Source organism: Manis javanica, chromosome 9 (assembly GCF_040802235.1).
Source record: "Manis javanica isolate MJ-LG chromosome 9, MJ_LKY, whole genome shotgun sequence".
Lineage (NCBI taxonomy): Eukaryota > Metazoa > Chordata > Mammalia > Pholidota > Manidae > Manis > Manis javanica.
In genome coordinates, this window is record NC_133164.1 from 90,474,514 (window position 1) to 90,493,924 (window position 19,411).

The window sequence follows — 19,411 nt, forward strand, 5'->3', positions numbered from 1 at the left end:
CAGCTGTGCGTTGGGCTGGGATTCCGGTTGGCTCCTGGGAGCACGCCTGCTCCCTCTGGCTCTGTTGCTGGTGCGCGCGGGGCTTTTCCGCACAGGCTTCTACTGGGCTCTGGCTTCCCTGCCACCGGTGTGCGCGAGCCGCACCTGGGCTGTTCGGTCGCACCGCTGCAGGCTAGCCCTGCAGCGCACGGATCTGCTCTCGGTTCCTTCTAGTGCTTCTGCCCCTGGCGCGCACTCCCACTCTCCTGCTACTGGGCCCATGTGTTGGGGTCTGCGCCAGTTGGAGGAACGACTGGCAGTCTGCCTAGTCCTGTGAGAGCCTTCAGAGCTGCACTGCCTCCATGTAGGGCGCCTAAGTTTCCCCAGTACTCCCAGCTACCGGGACAACTTCGTACAGCTATGGGGGTCCCTGTCTCTTTAAGACTTGCAGAAAGCACTTGCTTTTCTTTTGTCTCAGGGGCGCCGGTTGCGCAGACCTGCCCCCAGGTTTTGCTTTTCCATTTCTCTAATATCCAGCACCCCGTGCACCTTGTGTCTGTGTTCCGGGTGCAGATTTCTAGAACTGGTTGTTTAGCAGTCCTGGGCTTTCACTCCCTCCCCGTTCTGACTCCTTTCTTCCCGCCAGGTCTTGGGGTGGGGGAGCATTCAGGTCCTGCCTGGCCGCAGCTTGTTTCTTACCCCCTTCATGTGATGCTGAGTTCTCGTGGATGTAGATGTATCCTGGCTGTTGTACTGCATCCACTGGTGTCTCTTTTAGGAATAGTTGTATTTATTGTATTTTCATAAATATACTTGTTTTGGGGAGGAGATTTCCTCTGAACTACTCACGCCGCCATCTTCCTGTGATTCAATTCAATGACTTTTATACCAGAAAATACAAAACACTGGAACAAGAGGGAACAAGAGTTAAGGCTAGTGGAGAGGCCAGGATATGTTCCTAATCCCAAGGGCAGTGGGAACCACTGACCAGTTGTAAGTAAGAGTCACATCAGGCCTACAGCACTGAGTGTGCTATAGAGAATGGAGTGGGCAAGATGTGCACTACACAATCCCTCCTCTGTTATTTATAGCTGAGGAAGGTACCAGATGTGGGACTATGGGAGGGAGGCTGGCAGGAGAGTGGGAAGAGAGAAGAGAGAGATCTCTTGTGGCTACAGATGGATGAATAAGGATGAGAACCTGGAGACCTCTTAGTTTTTACAGAGCTGACATTTGACCTTGGCCTTGGAGAAGAGAAGAGTTAAGAAAAACTGAATGGGGGGAGGATGAGGTGAGCAGAAGTCCAGACAGAAGAAGTGCCATGAAGAGAGGGGAAGGAACATAAGGCTCAGACTTTTTGGCTAGAGCCCAGGCCCATGTGGAGAGAACCTGAAGAGGAGTCTGGGAATGTGTTTAAAAAAGACCACTCATGGTGCTACTACAGCAGAGTGAGTGGGCCCTGTCTCCCCACCCACCTCCTCCCCACACATGGATGTCATTGCAGCGGGTGAGGGTAGGGAGTGACAGAATATATATGTATTACACACACACATACATATACACAACCAGAACCCTCCTAAACTGTTGCTGGGAGTGTAAAAGAGTACAACCCTTAAGAAAAATAACTTGGCAGTTTCTTATAAAATTGAATACACTTAACCTATAACCCACCCATTCCACTCCTCTGTGTTTATCCAAGAGAAGCAGATACACATGCCCACACAAAATCTGGGACAGAAGTTTCACAGCAGCTTTATTTAAACAGCTGAAGACTAAAAATGACCCAAATATTCCATCAACAGAAAATGAATAAAAAGGTATGGTATATTCATACAGTGGAATACTACTTTGCTGAGTGTATACAAATACAATGAAACAAACTACTGACCCAAGCAACAACATGCATAAATCTTAAACACCTATGCTGAACTAAAGAAGCCAAACACAAGAGTACATGCTGTCAGATTCCATTTATATGAAGTTCTAGGGAACATAATCCAGTACATTAAAAACGTTAACAGCACTCAAAAATGGTGGGGGTATATTAAAGGACAAAGGAGCCAGTCTGAAGAGGTTCCCACTAGCCAATCTGGACAATTTGTGTAAGAAAACAAATAATGCTAATCTAGAATATATAATGAACTCCTGTGACTCAACAACAAAAAGACAAATAATTCCATTTTTAAAAGGGCAAAGGATTTCAATAAAGATTTCTTCAAAGAGGTTATACAAATGGTCAGCATAAAAAGATGTTAAATATCATTAGTCAGCAGAGAAATGTAAATAAAAACCACAGTAAGATATTACTTCATACCCACTAGTATGGCTATAATCAAAGACACATAATAACATGTGTTGGCAAGGATATGGAGAGACTGGAACCCTCATACATTGCCTGTGAAAATGTAAAAGGGTGTGGTTATGTTGAAAACAATTTCATGTTTCCTCAAAATGTTAAACATAGAATTATCATATGACCCAATAATTCAACTCCCCATGTATAGACCCAAAAGAAATCAAAATATGTCTATGCAAAAACTTATATTCATAGAAGCATTATTCATAATAGCCAAAAAATATAAACAACCTAAATGTCCATCAACTAATGAATACATATGAATACATAAACAAAATGTGGTTTATCCATACACTCGGATATTATTCAACTATAAAAAGGAATGAGGTACTGATACATATTACAGCATGGATAAACCTTGAAAAATATTATGCTAACTGAAAGAAGCCAGACACAAAAGGCAACATATTGTTTGATTCCACTTATAAGAGGTAACTAGAGTGGTCAAATTCATACAGAATGTAGATCAGGGGCTGGCAGAAGGGGAAAATCAGGAGTGACTGCTAATGGGTAGGGGGCTTCTTTTTGGGGTCACATAAATATTCTAAAGTTAGATGGTGGTGATGGTTGCACAACTCAGTGAATATACTACAGACACTGAATTGTACATTTTGAAAGAGTGAATTTTACGATATGTGAATTATATTTCAAAGGAGTTACAAATAAACAAATTTATAAAATAATGAATAAAGCTAGCAATGGAATGTAACCCATAAAATAAAATGAGAATCAATGATATAAATATTTATTTTAAAAATGAGTAAATGAATGGGAGAGAGGAGAAAGCTCTTGCTCACAAAAGGATTCTAATTAATAAAAACAGAAGGAAGGAATTAGAAAATCACCATCTGATTACCACCACAATAATAACTTTCAGGCAAGAATCAATGGACACTAAAAGTGGTTTGCAAAAGTATAAAGAGAAATAGGATATTCACACAGTCTCAAAGTATCTCCCCACAAGATACTTTGATGCAAACAAAAAATAATGATAACTCTAGAGTGGAGAAACCTGGCAGATATGACCTTACTATGTGCTGAAAGCTAACATCATCAGTAAATCACCATACGAACTCACTGCTATGATATGATACACTGAGAAAAAGGACGTCATCACTTCTCTACTCTTGCCAAAAATGTATTACCTAAATCTGATCATGAGGAAACAGCAGACAAGCCCACATTGAGAAACATTCTATAAAATAAGGGACCAGCACTCTTGAAAAGTGTCATGGTCATGGAAGATAAAGATTGAAGAACTGTGCCACATGAAAGAAAACCAAATAGACATGACAACTAAATGGAATGCATGATCCTGTAGGACCCCAACCTCCCTGAGAAATAAGTTAGCCTAAGAGTAGCCATCTTGAAGCCCAAAAAGCCATTCTGATATATGACTCAGAGGGAACAACTGAAACCAGGTAACTCCTCTGGAAAAAACAAGTTAATCAATCATGACTGCTGGCAGCGCTAACCTAAATGCCGACCCTACCTTGCTACACCCCCAGGACGTGGCACTAACCCAGAAATCGTAGGTTTGAAAAATTACTGCCTTTGTAGTATTGTTATCTTGCTATGTAGTATTGTTATCTTGTTATTACAAAACAATCTGTAACCATGGTAATCCTCTAGGGCTGAATGCCTCAGAAAATCCTATATAACCACTTAGTTGTAAGTGCTCAGGGTCCTCGTTGAGACCTGCTGCGACGGGCTGACTTGGACCCCAACTAGTTGGCTTCCGAATAAATTCCTCTTGCTTGTTGCATCAAGAAACGTCTTTGGTGAGTGATTTGGGGCGGCGCCTTCCTCAGGGGAATCCAACATTTGGGGGCTCGTCCGGGATCATGCGCTCACCCCGCTTCACTCCCGAAGTCGCTCTTGGAGGAAGAGGTAAGATTAGTGGCGCCTTGAGTTGTCTGTGTTCTGTCTTCTGTTTTTCAGTGAGACCAGTCAGAATTCTGAAAAGGGGTACCCACTGTCTGGCAGCTGTCCCGATCCCGTAAAGGGGTCGAGACTGCGGTCGGTAGACGTACTAGGAGCACCGCAGGCTGCAACCCTGGGGGACGCCTCGGGGAGGTTGGGAGGCCAGGGACGCCTGGTAGCCTCCCGTCTGTTTTTCTGGCAAGGTGAATCTGATGAGATAGGGTTGATTTTCAGGCGCCAGGAATATCAACCCTCTGATTCCTTTCGGTTTCTGTTTGAAAATCTGAGAAAAAACAAAAAGCGGCCGCTGTGTGTCTAATCTGTGTGTGTCTCTGTTTTTTGTGTCTTTCATGTGCCTAATAATTGTTATACTGACAATGGGACAGACTCAGACAACCCCCTAAGTGTGTAAATGAATATATCTTTCTACCTCCGGATGGTATTAATGAAATTGATTTAAAGACAAGCGCTTGTGAAAATTGAGTGTTCTAAAACTTCCAGAAAACCTGATAAAAAAGTGTTAAGCATTAATGCTAATTTGAGTTTGCCTGAGGCGGGCATGTCCTGGTAGTTGTCGGCTGCCTGAGTTTACCTAGAGTCATTTGAGTCATGTTATCTGCTAAATCTTTTAAGAATAGAATGCTTAGAAGCTTGGCTTTGTCTAGTGTTCAGTGGGGGTCTTGTGAGTAGGCTAGCATAGTTGTTGCAGGTAAGTGAACTGGATAAGTGTGGCAAGTGAACACCTTTTTAATTGTGTGTTGCAGTGTGTATGCCTACCTGCAGCCTGAGAATCTTTGTAGTAACTTAAAGCCTTAGAGTTTTGTTAAGTTGAGAAGATGTGCTCTGTGTTTGCTGGGAGATTGTGCTGTGAAGCTCATGGTTGCAGAAATTGTAGAATGTGTTCGTAAGTTTGTCAGTCTAGGAAATGTTGGTTTGATAGTTTGCAGTGTCCTGCTTCTCAGTGTTCACTGGAGCTTGAAGTTTCTAATAGTTTTGAGTTCTGGTTAGAACTGCTTAAAGTGATAGAGAGGGCATTTCTCTATGTTGAAAGATCACAGCAGTTTCTCATGCTTAAAGTCTCAGTGAGTTGCCATGAAATCGTAATGTTAAAGGGACTAAAAGCTAAAGTTTGTTAACAACTGTATAACCTTTATTTGCCTTTGAAATATTTTGTTATTAAAAATGATTGCATGGCCTGAAAAATTGAATTCCTAAGCAGAATAGTAACAAAGCTTTTTTCAGCTGATTAAATGCACTTAGTTAACAAACCAAAATTTATTAAACTGTAGAATCTGGACAAGATTATGTTTCTCCCAGAAAAACAGGTTTCACTGTAAAGGTTTAGATAGACGAACGTGTGACCACTTTTGAGAAAAGTTGTAATAGATTTTTTGAGAACCACCAGGTCTTCTTGTTTAATTTATATGCTGTATGTTTTAAAAAAAAACATGGGGGACTCTCCATATTTTTTTTTTTTTTTTTTTTGAAAGTTGTAATTTTTTTTTTTTTTTTTTTTTTTGAGAGGGCATCTCTCATATTTATTGATCAAATGGTTGTTAACAACAATAAAATTCAGTATAGGGGGGTCAATGCTCAATGTACAATCATTAATCCATCTCAAGCCTAATTCTCGTCAGTCTCCAATCTTCTGAAGCATAACGAACAAGTTCTTACATGGTGAACGAATTCTTACAGAGTGAATAAATTCTTACATGGTGAACAGTACAAGGGCATTCATCACAGAAACTTTCGGTTTTGATCATGCAATATGACCTATAAACCATCAGGTCAAATATGAATATTCATTTGATTTTTGTACTTGATTTATATGTTGATCCCACATTTCTCCTATTATTATTATTATTTTTATTTTTAATAAAATGCTGAAGTGGTAGGTAGATGCAAGATAAAGGTAGAAAACATAGTTTAGTGCTGTAAGAAGGCAAATGTAGATGATCAGATGATCAGGTGTGTGCCTATGGACTAAGTATTAATCCAGGCTAGACAAGGGCAGCAAGACATCCACGGATGCAGAAGATTTCTCTCAAAGCAGGGGGGGTGAGGTTCTGAGCCTCACCTCTGTTGATCCCCAAATTCTCACCTGATGGCCCCCCTGCGACTGTGCCTGTCTTAGGTTGTTCCTCCCTTGAGGAATCTTACCCGTCTCTGGCTAACCAGTCATCTTCCGGGGCCATACAGGGAAATGTAAAGTTGGTAAGTGAGAGAGAAGCCATATTGTTTGCAAAGGTTAGCTTTTTACTTCTTTGCAGATTTATGCCCTGTGGCTTCTATGCCCAGCACTTGTCTCGAGGTATCTTTACCACCTGGAGGAATTATGATACTCGGTAAATTCGATATGAGGCACGAATTCTATTTAAGGTTTGTAATTAGGAAGGAAGAAGAAAAGCTATAGATGTAGCATATGAAGGAAACTTGGGAGGATTGATTATTTCTTTGACATATCTTCTTGTATAGTACCTTAAGTATGTATAGGTTTTAAACTACTAACTAATTTGCACACACATTTTAACATAATAGGAATACGGTGACATAAACAAAGCAAATCTATAATTACCAGCCATCTCCAGTGAAGCCAAGAAAACCATTTAGGCACCCTAGGCATTTGTGAAAATTTATCTATGATATGATGGATATTGTCCAACTGTACTTGAACCATCAGACAAATTAAAGCAGCCCATTTCTGGGATCTGTTCACATCCCATATGTTCTTTTAACCATAGATAGTCTATAGTCATGAGATTTTGGAGTGCTACAACTTGCACCCCTCCCAACTCCTGGTTGAGTTCCAACAGTACAGATCCGGTCAAATTCGTTGTCTCACTGTATGCACATGCCAGCCTAGACATCTCCCTCCTCATTCCTATGGCAAGTCCAGGAGACGGTGGGCTGGATGCAGCCACAACCGCAGCATCGTCCGGATCCCTGTGGAGGCTTTTTGATGATCATCCCCCGGCACGAGTCCTCCAGAGAGTGCTGATGCCGGAAGCTCCTCCTCATATCGTATCTTAGTTCATTTTCTGGGTATCCAAGCTAGGCCTTGATCTTCTGCGTAGAAACAAACAGACCCTTTGCCCACACTTTGACATGCCCTCTATACCACTGTGCAGAACTCATTGGAGGTCAGCACACAGTAACTGCTTTTTTTTTTTTTTTTTTTTTAATTAAGAGAAAGGAATATTATCAGAAAAGAGTACCTCCATAGCTGATCATCTGACACCCTTTAAGTGATCAACATTAAGGATATTTAAAGCATGCGTTGATCTTTGATTTACCAATAGTTTTATCCTGTTAAGGAGTAATCCCCCTTTTCTTTCTTTCTTTCTTTTTTTTTTAAATTTTTAATCTACACTTACCTGAAGAATACTATGTTTACTATGCTCTCCCCTATATCAGGTCCCCCCTAACAACCACATTACGGTTACTGTCCATCAGCTTAGCAAAATGTGGTAGAGTCACTACTTGTCCTCTCTGTGTTGTGCAGCCCACCCTCCCCTTTCTCCCTCCCCCCCATGCATGCTAATCTTAATACCCTCCTTCTTCTTCCCCCCCCTTATCCCTCCCTGCCCACCCATCCTCCCCAGTTCCTTTCCCTTTGGTACCTGTTAGTCCATTTTTGTGTTCTGTAATTCTGCTGCTGTTTTGTTCCTTCAGTTTTTCCTTTGTTCCTATACTCCTCAGATGAGTGAAATCATTTGGTATTTCTCTTTCTCCGCTTGGCTTATTTCACTGAGCATAATACTCTCCAGCTCCATCCATGTTGCTGCAAATGGTTGGATTTTTCCACTTCTTATGGCTGAGTAGTATTCCATTGTGTATATGTACCACATCTTCTTTATCCATTCATCTACAGATGGACATTTAGGTTGCTTCCAATTCTTGGCTATTGTAAATAGTGCTGCGATAAACATAGGAGTGCATCTGTCTTTCTCAAACTTGATTGCTGCGTTCTTAGGGTAAATTCCTAGGAGTGGAATTCCTGGGTCAAATGGTAGGTCTGTTTTGAGCATTTTGATGCACCTCCATACTGCTTTCCACAATGGTTGAACTAATTTACATTCCCACCAGCAGTGTAGGAGGGTTCCCCTTTCTCCACAGCCTCGCCAACATTTGTTGTTGTTTGTCTTTTGGATGGCAGCTATCCTTACTGGTGTGAGGTGATACCTCATTGTAGTTTTAATTTGCATTTCTCTGATAATTAGCGATGTGGAGCATCTTTTCATGTGTCTCTTGGCCATCTGTATTTCTTTTTTGGAGAACTGTCTGTTCAGTTCCTCTGCCCATTTTTTAATTGGGTTATTTGTTTTTTGTTTGTTGAGGCGTGTGAGCTCTTTATATATTCTGGACGTCAAGCCTTTATCAGATCTGTCATTTTCAAATATATTCTCCCATACTGTAGGGTTCCTTTTTGTTCTATTGATGGTGTCTTTCGCTGTACAGAAGCTTTTCAGCTTAATGTAGTCCCACTTGCTCATTTTTGCTGTTGTTTTCCTTGCCCGGGGAGATATGTTCAAGAAGAGATCACTCATGTTTATATCTAAGAGGTTTTTGCCTATGTTTTTTTCCAAGAGTTTAATGGTTTCGTGACTTACATTCAGGTCTTTGATCCATTTTGAGTTTACCTTTGTATATGGGGTTAGACAATGGTCCAGTTTCATTCTCCTACATGTAGCTGTCCAGTTTTGCCAGCACCATCTGTTGAAGAGACTGTCATTTTGCCATTGTATGTCCATGGCTCCTTTATCAAATATTAATTGACCATATATGTTTGGGTTAATTTCTGGGGTCTCTAATCTGTTCCACTGGTCTGTGGCTCTGTTCTTGTGCCAGTACCAAATTGTCTTGATTACTATGGCTTTGTAGTAGAGCTTGAAGTTGGGGAGTGAGATCCCCCCTACTTTATTCTTCTTTTTCAGGATTGCTTTGGCTATTCGGGGTCTTTGGTGTTTCCATATGAATTTTTGAATTATTTGTTCCAATTCATTGAAGAATGTTGCTGGTAATTTGAGAGGGATTGCATCAAATTTGTATATTGCTTTTGGCAGGATGGCCATTTTGACGATATTAATTCTTCCTAGCCATGAGCATGGGATGAGTTTCCATTTATTAGTGTCCCCTTTAATTTCTCTTAAGAGTGACTTGTAGTTTTCAGAGTATAAGTCTTTCACTTCCTTGGTTAGGTTTATTCCTAGGTATTTTATTCTTTTTGATGCAATGGTGAATCTCCATATTTTTTAATGCAAATAATCTTAGAGCTTTTAATAGAATTTGCATAGCAGCTTATATCTACTATTAAAGAGTAAAACATTCTTGAAGCTTTCAGGGAAGACCTGTAAACTTAAGCACTTTCTCTGCTTTTTTGTATCTGGTCTTAGACACTTATGCTGAGTTATGTTCTTATTATTTTCACTGTTTGTAAGCTATTGATTGTAAGCCAAAGGTCATCATTTCTCAGTCCCTAAATGAAGAAGTAAAATGCCTGACCTCTTTCATCTCAAATCATATTTCTGGTCATATCTGAATATCTGTGTGAAAGAAAGAGACATTTAAATTTGAGATTCTGCTTAAACTTTTAAGTTGAATTTGACTATAGCCATATTCATTCTTTGTATGTATCTCTAACAGGTCTTTTGTATGCCTGGTGATATTATACTCTGCCTTGAGTTTAGACAGTTCTTTCAGCTAAATATGAATTCTTATTGTAGCTTTTTTCCCCTCCTGAAGATGAAAGCAGAAGAATCTACCATCTGCTACCATTCTCTCAAGAATGCTTAGTAACCTAAAATTAGTTTGACTTTCTGTATGTTGTCTTTAAAAATTGACAGCAGCAATCTCCCCTGCTGCCCCACTTTTTAAGATATCTTGTTTACTGTGCTGAGTATATAGACAATAAATGTGTAATGATAGTTCTAAAAAAATTAAATGCAAAAAGGTGCTTTTACCTCTAGTTAACTCTGATATTTTCCAGAGGGCCCCTGGAACATGTCAGAAGAATTTTTTCTCACTAGAGAAAGTATTTGACTAATTTGGCTTATTTATCTGATATATATATATATTTATTTACCAGGAAAGCACTGTCAAAGAGAATGATGCTAAACTTTGTTACTAAATGTTTTGTATTACAGAAATATCAGAATTTCCTTATGTCAACTGTTTTACAGTAAGCTCTCATCAGATCTTTAACCATTGTCATTTGTAAGTCTTTTGTCATTTATAGTATTATCCCTAAACTGGTAAAGAACTGGATTTCAGCAGAACAGGTATTAGTTACATAAGATTACATAAACTAAAGAAAATGATTTTGTGTCTTTTTGTTTCAAATGTTGCTGGTAAAATGTTTTAACCTTGTTCTCTTAAACTGACAACAGTTTAGTAAATGACTATCTTTATGAGCAGAATTGAAACATCCTTCTCTCTACTTGATCCCTCCAGAGTTTAAAAACTTTCAGTGACTGTTTTTATATTCCATGGCAGTATGTTTATTTGCACGAGTTCAATAAGAATCTGCTTTCCTTGTGAGAAGACTACTTAAGAACACTGGTTATACTACCAGGGCTTTGACTGGAATGTCGTACCCGAGAGACATGTGCATAGACTCAGATGTGAACAACTTTAAAGAACTAAGATTGACTTTATAAAGCCAACAAAGCCCCTTGGAAGAACTGGCCTAGTACCTTGCCTACAGAGTTCCCAGCAGCCTTACCAGGTGAGTAAAGAAGGTCACTTCCTGGCAGGTGCAGAGACCTCGAGAAGAGAAGAATTCATCCAAATCTACAGGTACTGCAGGTAAAGCCTGATGGCAAGTCTGGCTTGGCTGTCTGGCCTCAAGAGGCCTTTAAAAGTTCAATCTGAAATTCCTTACAAAAAGTTCCAGCAAAGCATATTTAAAAGAGCCTGTGTAATCAATTGCTCTTCTTGCTGCACCTGTGCAAATAATCAAGCCAGCTGTTAATTATTTTCTTAACCTAGTTACTTCTAGTAAAAATGAGAGTGATTTTAGAGAGAAGTATCGTTTCAATAATGTAGCCTCCTTCCAGAATAAAAAATCCAACTCCAGATGTTGCTACATAACCTAATAACACAATTTGTTTTATCTTGCCTAGAAGCCACAAAACTGCAAATAGTAATAAAAATGAAACCCAGAATAGAAGCGCCAGCCTTCTGAAGCCCTCTCAACTGACCAGTGATGGAGACCTAGCTGCACCCTTTCTCAGCACGAAGCAGCCAGAGCGGTCATCGCCCCTTTTCCCTAGCAGCAGCTAGAGTCTTTATCTGTAGAAGAAAGAATGAGACCATACCCATAGCCTTCCCTGGTAAAAACAGGTATTTAATCCCTCCTCCCAATAGATGGTGGGCTTGTAACACTGGAGTGACCCCATGTGTCTCTACTTCTGCCTTCAACTCCTCCCGTGATTTCTGTATCATGGTCCAGTTAGTACCCAGACTAATGTATCATGATGACTTATCATTCGTGGCAGAATTAGAACCTAAACTAAGGTATAAAAGAGAGCCAGTCTCACTCACTCTAGCTGTATTACTAAGAGTAGGAGTCGCAGCCGGAGTAGGACCAGGGGCAGCTGCAATTATACAAGGAAACCAACATTACGAAGGACTAAGAATAGCTATCGATGAAGATTTGAGAACTATAGAACAGTCTATTTCTAAACTTGAAAAGTCCCTAACCTCTCTCTCTGAAGTAGTGCTGCAAAATAGACGAGGGTTAGATTTACTATTTCTAAAAGAAAGTGGATTGTGTGCAGCTCTAAAGGAAGAGTGCTGCTTCTATGCAGACCATACTGGAGTAGTAAGAGACTCAATGTCTAAATTAAGAGAAAGATTAGATCAGCGAAAGCGAGAACGAGAAGCTAACCAGAGCCTGTTTGAATCCTGGTTTTCTAGATCCCCATGGCTTACAACTCTAATATCCACTTTGGCAGGACCCCTGCTTATTTCAATATTGCTCCTCACCTTAGGTCCCTGCATTTTAAATCGAGTAATAACCTTTATTAGAGAAAGAGTAAGTGCTGTGCAGGTGCTAATGCTGAGACAACAGTATCATACCCTCACACAACAAGAAGAAACCAACATTCCATGATTAGAATGTTCAGAAAAAGAAGTGGGGAATGTAGGACCCCAACCTCCCTGAGAAATAAGTTAGCCTAAGAGTAGCCATCTTGAAGCCCAAAAAGCCATTCTGATATATGACTCAGAGGGAACAACTGAAACCAGGTAACTCCTCTGGAAAAACAAGTTAATCAATCATGACTGCTGGCAGCGCTAACCTAAATGCCGACCCTACCTTGCTACACCCCCAGGACGTGGCACTAACCCAGAAATCGTAGGTTTGAAAAATTACTGCCTTTGTAGTATTGTTATCTTGCTATGTAGTATTGTTATCTTGTTATTACAAAACAATCTGTAACCATGGTAATCCTCTAGGGCTGAATGCCTCAGAAAATCCTATATAACCACTTAGTTGTAAGTGCTCAGGGTCCTCGTTGAGACCTGCTGCGACGGGCTGACTTGGACCCCAACTAGTTGGCTTCCGAATAAATTCCTCTTGCTTGTTGCATCAAGAAACGTCTTTGGTGAGTGATTTGGGGCGGCGCCTTCCTCAGGGGAATCCAACAATCCTAGATTGAATCCTGGACTAGACATAGGACAAGAATAAAGTTCATATATTAGGTGTCGGTGTTGCTTCAAAGTTAATTCCCTAAATTTGATAGCCGTACTGTTCTTATGTATAAGAATGCCTTTAGTTTTAGCAAAAACTCACTGAAATATTTAGAAAATTTAAAAAATAATGAAGTGGCTAAGCATTTCTCCCCTGGGCACACCAGCTGAAAACCTGGGAGTAAATGAGCCAGGGCCCCACCAAACCTGAGGGCGCAGCTGTAACTGGTGTGCAGGCTGAGGAGAGTGACAGTCACCTGTTCTTTCAAGAGGTGGTGGCCAGGAGCAAAGGAGAAAGCCCTGGACCACTGGCTAGAAATACACATGAAGTGAGCAGGCCTAAGAACCAGTGTCAGAAAAAGGAAAAAGTCTTTTCCCCAAGGAATCTAACAATTCACAAGGGTGTGCCACAAGACCACTCAGTGAAGAGCAGGCTGAGGGAGTGGACTGGCAAGAGACTGAGCCTACACGGTGACCTAAATGAAATGAGCGAGCAAAAAACAACCCTAACAGCTATGCAGCGAGCACCACTTTAGAAACAGAAAATCCAACATGTTGAGGGTCAAATCAGGGGAAACACGCAGAACGTGAAAGAGGTTTCCTGAGACCTGATATGCTTTAAGTTTCAACTTTACTGTTCAAGTTTTTCATAAAGAAAATGACTAGTTATTAATGTTACTTCCATTTGGAAGGAAATAAACAGAACTGCTAAAGAAGCAAGGAGGAGATACTTAAGGAAGACAAAGAGCCAGGCCCCAAGACCTCCAATGGCAATCACAGAACCAACCATAGAACACACCGAGCTTGAAGTGCGTCATCCCATTAGCTTTCTCTCCAGCACCAGAGCTGCTGAAAGACTGCCTTTCCCCCTTCCTATGTATGCCTCTTCCCTGATTCCAGCAGGGAAGCTCAAAGGCACTAAGTGCACAGTGAAACCCTGGGACGGCATATAGGGTATTCCCATGACATAGACAGTTTATTCCCAGGCCCTGGGGAGAACGCGGCACTGCCCCTGAGGCCACTAAGAAAGCTGCTACTTCGGCACTGTATGTGGGTTGGAAGGTCTGGAAGCTCTGCTATCCTGAAGAGGATGCCCCATTGGGCAGGTGAGGCTGCTGAGAGGAAGGGAGAGGGTGTGTAAGAGAGCACCAGAAATCTGTATCACCATTCCAGGCAGCTCACTAGAGAAGAGGCAAGGAGGGGATGAAGATGACGCACTCAACCGCTGATTTTCAAGACGGACTCCTCTTCTCCTCCCTGGGTAGCAGGGCCACATCCCCAATGAGGAGTCAGGCTGAAGATGGGGCAGAGAAAGGAGGCCATCCCAGCTGAGCCATGTCATTCCAGAGCTGCAGCCTGTCTCTGACACAGCGAGCACTCTTCTCCCTCTCCTACCAGGCGCTAAAGCAACAGGCCCGCTCTGGGCACAGGACTGGGTTTTCTGCTTTTATTTCTTCTTTAACTCCACCCTCTTTCTTACTGCCTCATCTTTCCCTTCCCCTGGGCTTCAGCCAAACTGAGACTCCTGTGTCTGTTAGTCACAGAATTAGAAGGAGAGACCTTCAGTGAACAGAAGGATCAAGTCTGTGAGGCTGGGATGCAATCAAATAAAATTTTAAATGATGTATAGTTTGCATATTATTAAATCACTGTTAACACTAAGAGACTTTATGGGATGAACTGTTTCATCTCCAAGACATGAACACTCTAAGAAGAAAGAAGTAACACTTAGCACTAAGGGCTGTCCCCTCTTTGCAATGCTAAAAAAGCTGATGTAAATCCCAAGAAAAAAGCTGATGTAAATCCCAAGAACGGAAACCTCACCTGCTGTCAAAGAAGCACATGCCTGCCCCCACTGAGACTGGAGTCAGCAAGGCCTCAGCTTGCTAAATAAATGGCTTTGTCTCTCCAGACAGCAGTCTGCACGACTGACTCAGACTTAAGGATAACTTGGGCATTATGTCTTTACAAAGAAGGGAGACAAATGTCCTTTGTGTTATCACTGAAAAATCAAATACCCAGTTACATCTACCTAATCCTATTCTAGATTCATATAGCTGACTCTAGTCTAGACCTGAAGAGTCACTTGAAACACCAAAAATGTGAAATGCAACCTAAATATTCAATAAAGTCAATTAAATGAGAGCACTTACTTCCTTCAGAAGACTATCAACATAGAGAAAGGTTCATGAAGTAATGCTAAGTGAAAAGCAGTATATACAATGTTATACACAAAATACAATAATGAAAAACTCCATCTATAAGAAGAAAACACAAATTTTAATAGTTGTTGGGAAAGAAGACTGGGTGACTTTTTAATATCCACTTTAAAAATAGAAAAAAAGAACTTATAACATTATCATGATCTTTTTCTAAGTTGGGGTAGAAGGTTATTTTTTAGATGCATAAATTTAATCAGTCCAGCATTCTCTGCTGCCTCCAGTTACAGTAGAGTCCATCACCACCACCTGCACTTTCTCTGCATCAACCTTCTCAAGAAAGAACTGCTGCTTCTCAGCTTGCTTAGATGTTCTGTTAACTGCTTAACCATCAGAAATCAGTCTACTGCTTAACAGTTTACAGGTCAGTGAGGTTTCTCTGTAGGCATCATAAACTTGGACAGGCATTTGGAATGTTTAAAATGCCCCTGAACTAATTAAATTTCCCCCAAAAATGTTTCTCTACTATGAGAAATTTGGCCATATCAGAGATCTAATTATATCTTCTAAGATAGTGATAAAAGTGGTATCAAGAGAACCAGGCAAGAAAAAAGAATGTAGACTCTGGACAGTCTTCCTGGATTCCAATTCTGACTTTACCACTTGTCAGCTGTGTGATTTTGGGAAAGTTACTTAACTTCTCTATGCTCTTGTCTTTTCATCTGTAGAATAACTAGTCACAGAGGCTTGTTTTGAGGTTAAATGAGATGATGTGTAGAAGGTGCTCAGAACAGTGCCTGGGACATAGTATTTAGTATATAAATACTATTTATTTATATTTAGTATTTAGTATTTAGTATATAAATACTAAAGATAAATTTAGTATATTAGTTCTCCAACCCATGTTAACACTAATCATTTTCAAAGTATCATAACCAGAGTGAATAGGAGATGGTACTTTCCAGATTATAACATTACTGATCAATGACTACATTAGTCACACTGAAAACATAGATCCAAACACAGAATTGTAATTCAATGATAATCTGTACAATTTAGCAAGCATAAACCCTTTGTGGTAATTTCTGCAGAACTAAAGATTCATCTTGGTGAAATAACAAAATTGTTTCAGTACTATTAAACTATTTAATACTATTTCCTAGGACCTACATAAAGGAGACCTGTAAATGCTTTGCTCAGAATACTTTTAGGTAAAAAATACTCTCTTCAAATCCTGAGGACTTCCAAGTATAAAGCCCTTTAAATTACTCATTTCCACTTGAGAAACAATATGCACATTAAAAAAAGTAAAACCTACCTTAAAAATCCATGATATCAAGTTATTTCCAACAATTCCAAAAGCACTCTAATGTCCTATGTAAATTTTTAAATCCCATGGATGTTTTACAGAAACTGCTTAAAAAAAAAATTCTTATAAAAAATAAGAAGCAAAATAGCCAAAACTGTTGAAGTATGGAAATTTAGATACTGCAAGAGCTATAAAGACCCTTTGAACTCAAGAAATACAATCATTTATATTTAAAAAATCACTCATTTCCTACTGATAAAACCTTGAACAATGCAATACATGTCCACAGCTCCAACCCTGGAAGGGCTTCTCCATCCAAACCACCACCCCTCAAAGTCCACCTCAAGTCCCTCTGCCTCCTAACCTCTCCTCTGACCATCGCCTACATGAGTCTTCATCTTTCTGGGCCTACTACACTAGGGCACCAACACCAGACAATACTTGTCATCAGCTTTGGATGGTTAGAAATTACTGTATTTTAATACTTGTTTCATATGTGGAAGGTACAATTCTAATATGACCTTTAAGGTAACTGTTCCCTGGTGTTCATACCCCTCTCCCAGTTATTCAAGCAAACACTAATGTGGGTATGGCTGGGAAGGGATTTTTGCAGATAAAATTAAGGTCTCAAAGTCAGTTGACCTTCAACAAAGAAGTTTATCAAGGTGGGCCTGTTCAAATCACAGTAAGCCCATTTAAATCTTGTTTCAGAGGTTAGAGACAAAAGAAGTTAGAAATCTTTGAATCATGAGAGGGACTGTACATGAAAGGTTCTCCATAGCTTGCTTTGAAAATGGAGGAGACCACATGGCAAGGAATGCAGGCAGTGGTTAACTGACAGCAAGGAGACAACTTTGAAATGTTTCAAGCATATTGCTGAGGTCATAACAGAAATACAGTGTAGTGGTGTTGGTGCCCTACTGCGGCAGGACACAGGAAAATAAGGACTCGAGTAGGTGCTACTTCAGAAAAGGAAGGTGGGAGGGCCAACTGCTGATTGAACTGAATTGAAACAGAACTGAAAGGTTGAACAGTGGACATAGATATAAGAATCACCACCAGAAAATTCCACACAGATGGTAGGAATGTAAATTGGTAACTTTTGCCACTTCTCAAACACTGTGGGAAGCAGTGTGGAGGTTCCTCAAAAAATTAAAAATAGAAATACCTCTCGACCCAGTAATTCCACTTCTAGGAATTTACCAGAAGAAAACAAAATACCTGATTCGAAAAGCTATAAGCACCCCTATGTTTATCACCGCATTATTTACAATAGCCAAGATATGGCAGCAACCTAAGTGTCCATCAATAGATAAATGGATAAAGATGTGATATATAAATACAGTGTAATATTATTCAGCCATTAAAAAAAGAAATCCTGCCATTTCCTACAACATGGATGGACCTAGAGGGTTTTTGCTCAGTGAAATAAGCCAGGTGGAGAGAGGCAAATGCCATATGATTTCACTTATTTGTGGACTAAAAACCAAAGTAAAACAAAATGAACAAACAGCAGTAGACTTATAGACACTGAGAAGCGACTAGTGGTTACCATGAGACAGGGGTAGGGGGGGGGGGGGGGGGAGGTTGAGGATAAAGGGGTAAAAAATTCTCAATTATGATATAAGTTGGTCATGGGGATAGTAATACAGCATGAAGAATATAGCCAATGATTCTGTAACATCTTCCTATATTGACAGATATGTACTGGGGGAGGGGTATTTAATAATATGAGTAACAGTTGACCCACTGTGCTGTATATTTGAAACTAATATAAGATTGTATATCAGCAACACTTCAGTGAAAAAAATTAACACATTTAGTAAAAGTTCAAAAAAAATTCTACACAGAATTTTTCTGTGGAACAGGAATTAGGATAAAAATCTATGTTAGAGCAGAAAAAAAATATCTAAGGCTCCTTTCTGGAGATAGAAGCTGGGTTTTTTCCTTCCTCATGGGATACCAAGGATGGGAGTAGTGTAACTGGTCATATACCTCATTTTTTAAATGCCGCTGGAAAGACAAGACCAAAGAAAAGAATACACTACTTCAGCCTCTCCTGAGGCTTTTCTGAGACTGCTGAGATGAAGACCCACAGAGGATACCTAAGCACCCCTTCCCCTCAGAACTCTAAAGCCACTAAGGTTGTGAATTTCACCAGGTTGGGTTAGTTGGGATCCAGTTACTCTCTGAAGCCTGCTGTTGCAGGAGTTGATCAATGCTACATTTAGGATCAAAACAATCACTCCCCCCAATACATACTGTATTTGTTGGTCTTGGCACAATAGGGTAACACAATGCATAATACACATACTGGGAGAAAGTACTCACAATGTATATCTGGCAAAGGACTGCAATCAAGAGTATATAAAAAAGTCCTACACATGAATCTTTTTAAAAAAATCATCCTATTAGAAAAAAGTTAGAGACTTCACAAAAGAGATCAGAATGGCCAACAAGCAGATGAAAAGGTCATCAATAATATTAGTAATCAAATAAGTGAAAATTAAAACAAGATACCACTACAGAGCCATCAGAGTGGCTAAAATTAAAGATGAATGATCCCAAGTATTGTTGAGGATGAAAAGCAGCTAGACTCTCATACTTTGCTGGTGAGAATGCACAATGGTGTAGTTACTTTGGGAAATACTCTTGAACAACTTCTGAGTTACATGTGTCTACCTTGTGATTCACCAATTCCACTATCATCCATTTACCTAAGAGAAAAGAAGGCATATATCTACACAGACTCGTAAGGAATGTTCAGGGCAGTTTATGCATAAAAGTCAGTAACTGTAAACAACTCAAGTGTCCATCAATTGTATGTTTACACAATGAACCAGACATACTGATACAGGATATATGAATGAGTGAATGAATGACTGACTGACTCTAAAACAATGTTTCATAGAGAAACCCAAATAGACATAAAATATTATGGTCTATATGATTCCATTTTGACTCAAAAGCAGCCTACAGTGAGAGATGCCAAAA

At 40.0% G+C, this 19,411-nt stretch overlaps 1 protein-coding gene across 1 annotated transcript in view; it reads right to left on the reverse strand.

Annotated features, from left to right (window-relative positions):
• The window catches only part of INO80C (INO80 complex subunit C), a 42,332-nt gene that overhangs the window by 21,831 nt on the left and 1,090 nt on the right, over window positions 1-19,411 (reverse strand). The window lies entirely within an intron of this gene.